The following is a 6,000-nucleotide window of genomic DNA, read 5'->3' as shown; positions in this document are numbered from 1 at the left end:
GCCTTAAGGCAATTTTAACCACTTTTCTAAATTGTCATCCACTCCATACCCTGTTGAGTCATAACATGATAAATTGGAACAACACGCCAGAACCTGTTATCCAGCACCTGTCCCCATTATGCATTTATTGAGTGCTGGATACTGGAGTGAGATCCTCAGGGGTCAGCAGCCAGTGCCCTTTACGCTGTCCATGTTAAATACTGTGATAAGTGCTACATACATTAGGAAAACCTTTTTTAATTTTTTTTTTTTAAGTTTGCACATTGGCTAAAGGTGTTAAGCTTTGTGTATTGTATCTTGGGATCTACAATAGCATTACTTTGTTGTTTGTCTGTTATTTGGTACTTTAACAGATCCACAATTAAAATGAAATCTGAGTGTAAGTTTATTTTTATTACTACAGTATTTTATGATTGAGTAGTAAAGTTATGGATACATTGTATCTTTTATATGATTAGGTACATTACTCAGGAATCATCCTGGATTGCAGCAACTACCATGTTTTTCCAGGGATTACCTATTAGGTAATAGGGCTGTAAAGTGCTCTATTAAAACATTGTTGTGATTTATGCTGTCAGGATTTAGGTTTTTCAAAGCAATCTTTAAGTTACAATAACAAATCGTTTACTAAACATTGTTCTGAAAGCATCCAGGTTATTATTTAAAAACAATGAAGGGAACATGTATTCTATAAAACTCACCAGGATCTGATTATTGTGTTATTGTTTTACATTCTGTCCATGTTGTTTTGAGTCAACAATTTCCACTGCAATTAAAAATACAATACATAATGATATCTGTATTTATGTAATTAGAACCAGTTGTAGTTCAATTTTATATTGAAAATCATTTACTGGTGTATGTTACTACAGCTGTTTAGCTTTTTCAGAAAGCAGCTCTAATTTATTATTTGAAGCATCTCATCCAGATAGTTACATATTTAGAAGCATATAGAAGTATAATTATTACCTGCAATGTTGTTGGCTAGATAGCTTTTACAGTTTAGAATAATAATTGTCTCACGAATGTAAAAAGATGAACAAATACCAGAAAACCTTTTTTTTCTTAATTCCTTCTATTATGACAGGCTGCACTATGTTTTTAAATGCATGTCTATGTTCTATGTTTGTTATCCCCTTGAAATTAAATGCATACATAAATAAATAAAAAGGAACAATTAAATATCTAAGATAAAGTGTATTTTAAATTTTTCATACAATTTGTCACTCAGCGTTTGTAAAACTTGTACAGAATCTGTAGCATCCAATAGTGTATAGTAAAACCTGTCTTACCCAGCATCACCTGGGACCAGTAAACTGTGCCAGATAAGTGTGCTGGTTTAGGATGTATTGTAAAATCGAATACTGTACATTAAAAAAAGGTATAAATGACAAACTATTTGAACAGTACTTTGTACAGCAGCGGTACTGTCCAGGTATGCCAGGTATACCCTGTGTAAAGGACTGCAATGAGGACTGGATTTAGTTATTGTCTCTTTACATAATTAAAATGCAATAAAAAGTTCAACAATCTATATTTTCATAAAGGTCTAGCGGCATTTACACTTGTATAGTCTATAGATGTGTTTGGTGTGTATAATTAGGGCTTCTTTTTTGTTTAACAGATAAAACCCGATAAAACACCCAATACAAAAAAAAAAAATGAAACTGGTGGATAGCCAATAAACATCATGGAAATGGTTAACCAATTCATTTGATTTTACCCTTTTTCCATTCAAAAATAAAACATGCTACAAAAAAAATAAATACATTTCCCAGGGCTGCTGGGCAATGTCCCACCTTCCTGACTTGCATCTATCATTGATTCATTCTGAATATTTTAAATCCACCCCAACTGAGTGACAGCACATTCCTACATTTCTATTGGAGACTCCACTTGCAAGATTTAAAATGAGATTACAATCAAGATGGAGGCTTGTTAGAGGGATTTAAAGCTGTATTACAGTTAAAATACAGAAGATTTAAAACAGAATTGTGGTGAAATATAAAAAAAATGCCTACACACAAACCCCAGAATAATGTGCCTGTAAGGATTTTGTTGTGGAAGACAACAAAGGAAAGAAGGTACAACTTTAAGTCTTAAGTGTGCAAGTACTGTGAAGTTACTACTATGCATATTCTGACAAAAAAGAAACAAAAAAAAAACAACTCAAGCATTTTGGAAAGTAATCAAAAACACAAATTTCATACAGTATATCAAAACCGAAGCCCCGAAAAAAAGATTTACATAAAACTCGAAAATAGCTAAAAATAAGCACCGAAAAATAGAATTAATAAAACCCGAAAAACAGATTCCCTAGATATAATGCCCGTTTTATTATATTGTAACAGCTGCACCGTTGTGGTCTGCATAGCAACATCAGCCTGCAGCTATGCATGCATGGTGCATGAGAGACAGAGCCTCTAGGTTAACAAGGCCCCATAGGTTAACATTGGCGTGTCACTGCAACAGCGGTGTTCCCATGGCAGGGGATTCAAAGGGTGCACCTGGATTAAGAGAAAGGGAAATTATTATATAATGTATTTCTGTTTAATCTGCCCCCTAGTTGAGCAGTTAGTTTTTTTAAGTTTGTGTGTTTACATTCTCAGATGTAGGTTTAACAGTAGGCACACACATTTCTTAACATAACTGTGAGTCATACTGTGTATTCTGAAGTATATGCTCCAACAACTACATATTCAACATGCGTGTATATATCCTTGCATCAAATGGGGACAAATAATGGAGTCTATGAAAAAATCACCATTAAATAGAAATGTATTGTTAACCCCTCTGTATTTCAAACCCCCCCCCCCCCCGTTGATTGTGTTGTCAATAGATACCGAGTGTACCCACAGTAACCAAGCAAAAACCATTATCATCATTAAAAAATAATAAAAAAAAAAAATCCCATATCTGTGTACATCAATACATCCAATAACCTTATTTGAACACAGGCTACATTTCTTCAAACATGACCCAGTTTATTAGATGCATCCTTTTGTCAAGACTTATTTTAATAGCTTTTTCTTTAAAAAAAAAAAAATAACTTTATTCTATTAGCCAGTAGATTTCCTAAAAAAAAAAAAAAAAAAAAAAAAAAAAAACCCGCAAATTTACAAACTTCACCCTGTGGTATTAAAAGAAGGGCCATTCAAAATTCTAAAAGGTATTGACAGTGTCGACCCAAGGGACTTTTTCAGCCTGAAAAAAGAAACAAGGACCAGGGGTCACAAATGGAGATTAGACAAAGGGGCATTCAGAACAGAAAATAGGAGGCACTTTTTTACACAGAGAATTGTGAGGGTCTGGAATCAACTCCCCAGTAATGTGATTGAAGCTGATACCCTGGGATCCTTCAAGAAGCTGCTTGATGAGATTCTGGGATCAATAAGCTACTAACAACCAAACAAGCAAGATGGGCCGAATGGCCTCCTCTCGTTTGTAAACTTTCTTATGTTCTTATATGTGAAAATCCCTAAATCAGATATTTCTTTAACTGATAATTTTGGTGGAATTATTTTAATAATATTTTATAAGACTTAATAACATTCCACGACAGTGATTTTCTTACTATTAATTTTGTAAGATAGTGTTTTCACTATTCTTGGTATTGTACTGACAAAAAATAAAAAGGAACAAAAAAACAAAATGCATTGCCAGTGGGAGCTTTTCATTTAGCACTAATGAGAATGACTTTGGGAACGCTACGTGCTGAAAAGATGAAAGCTGTGGTATTCTAAGGGTAGAGTGTGATACTAAAAATAACTGGTCTAAATGAATACTATTTATTGAATGCAAAATGCAGTAAAAGTCATTGCTGTTCCCAAGTCATTTGACAAGAGTGTATCATAGAACTTTAAGCAATGTCATAAGTTAATTAAATAAATCTGCTTGGGACTGAGTTATTAATAGTGGGCTTCTTAATAGAGAGTTGCATAAATCAACTGCTAATATTCTTTGACTAAAAATCTCATATGTTTATAAAATACAAAAAAGGTTTTGACCATTTTATGCTTTAAACTCTAACATATTTTAGTTGTATCACCCATAATAATAAAATCCGATTTGAGTCTTAAAATACATAATAGCATAAATTGAAAGCAATTATTTCCTTGTACTCACCAGACCACCACTGAATACCTATCTGCTTTCACACACAGAGCATTTTGTTGGGTCAACTAATGCACTACCAATTAACCCACATATAACATTCACACAAGGGACATCTTAAATGATGTGGTTCTAAATCACCAAATCCCTTTCAAATGATTTTCTGCTTACATTGCTTTACATCAAGACGTCCCCAGCTTGCTGCAGCCAAAGACAACCTTCTTCAACAGTAGGTCATTTTTATACACAGTTTGGGCTAACCCAGTTTTTATTATCAACTATGACATACTTTTCTTGATCGTGTGCTAAGTCCCTTAAAACAGTTTGAGGTGATTGAAGCATATAATATACAGTATAACAAACTCAACTACAGCCTTAATTTACAGAGTGTAACTGAATCTTTAATTGTTTATAAAGCAATATATCCCAATAACAGCATAATACATGGATGAGGGCTATATTTGCATCCTGAGCCATTTGAAAAAAAAAAAAAAAGTGATAATACCACAGTAGTGAAGTTAAAAAGTGATAATTCCTCTAGAGGAAAATATACTTGAACTTTGACCCATTCGACTCCTCAAGATATTCACTTTCAATTAAAAAAAACATTATAAAAAAAAGAAAAAGAAACAAACCCCGAACTGTACCGCTGAACCTCATCATCTTTAATATTAGCATCACTGAAGCCCATCTATTATTTTACACACACACACACACACACATATATATATATATATATATATATATATATATATATATATATATATATATATATATATATATATATATATATATATAGTGAACTGATGGTAGTGTGCTGTCCAATGAGATGGGTTTTCCTGGTGCAGACAGATGGTGATGGACACAGCATAATACATGGATGAGGGCTAATAATAACTTATTTACAACATTTACACAGTTCTTTGTTTCACCATGAAACACGCCCTGTACGGGCAACTAAATAAACTCACTTTTTGTCCCTCTCTAGGCTAATTCAGGATCACAGGTGAGTAGTGGTTGGAGCCCTCTCTCTCTCTCTGTTGGGGCCCGACAGGAACACAGATAAATAACGGTTGATAGCTCCCTCTGATGGAGCTGAACAGGTACACAGGAGAGTAGCGGCTGATTACTCCCTCTGGTGGAGCAGAACAGGTACTCAGGTAAGTAGCCGTTGATAGCTCCCTCTGGTGGAGCAGAACAGGTAGACAGGAGAGTAGCAGCTGATTGCTCCGTCTGGTGGAGCAAAACAGGTACACAGGTAGGTAGCAGTTGATAGCTTCCTCTGGTGGACCAGAACAGGCACACATGGAAGTCCAGCAACAAGCAAGTGAACAGAGTGTCCCCCTGGAACAACAGGGTTGTAAGTTTCCACAAGAAGAACATCAGAAATGGTGCAACAGCGTTTTACTCCAGTATGTCAGTTCAAGAGGGAAGACCAACTCCCGCAGACACCACAGACTATAACCAAGGTGGTGGTGAACAATAAACAGTTCTTTCCAACAAACAGTTTCTTGTCATTTGTATTAGGGTGAGTATGTGGTGTTACGCCATGAGCAGGGTTCTTTCAACAACTTCACATTGGTAATAAAGCATTCAAAATAAACGGCACATTGGCCAAACAAAAACAAAACACACATCTCACAACAAAGATTTTTCTAAAGCTGCACTTATAGTTTCAGGTACTAATAGTACTAAATCACATACTTATTATTTTTATTTCCTGAAAACCCCAACCAACAAAGTGAGAAAAAGATTCCAAAAAGACGTTGTGCGCTGAACAGTCAGGGGTTGTTCCCCGCAGCTGCCGACCACCCCCAACTGTTCTGCTTGGCTTTCTTTTAAGCTGCCCAACCCCGCCTGTTCCTTAGCGAGGGCACTGAGCTTCCT

Source organism: Polyodon spathula, chromosome 8, assembly GCF_017654505.1.
Source record: "Polyodon spathula isolate WHYD16114869_AA chromosome 8, ASM1765450v1, whole genome shotgun sequence".
NCBI classification, from domain to species: Eukaryota; Metazoa; Chordata; class Actinopteri; order Acipenseriformes; family Polyodontidae; genus Polyodon; species Polyodon spathula.
Note: the sequence above shows the minus strand (reverse complement) of the source record.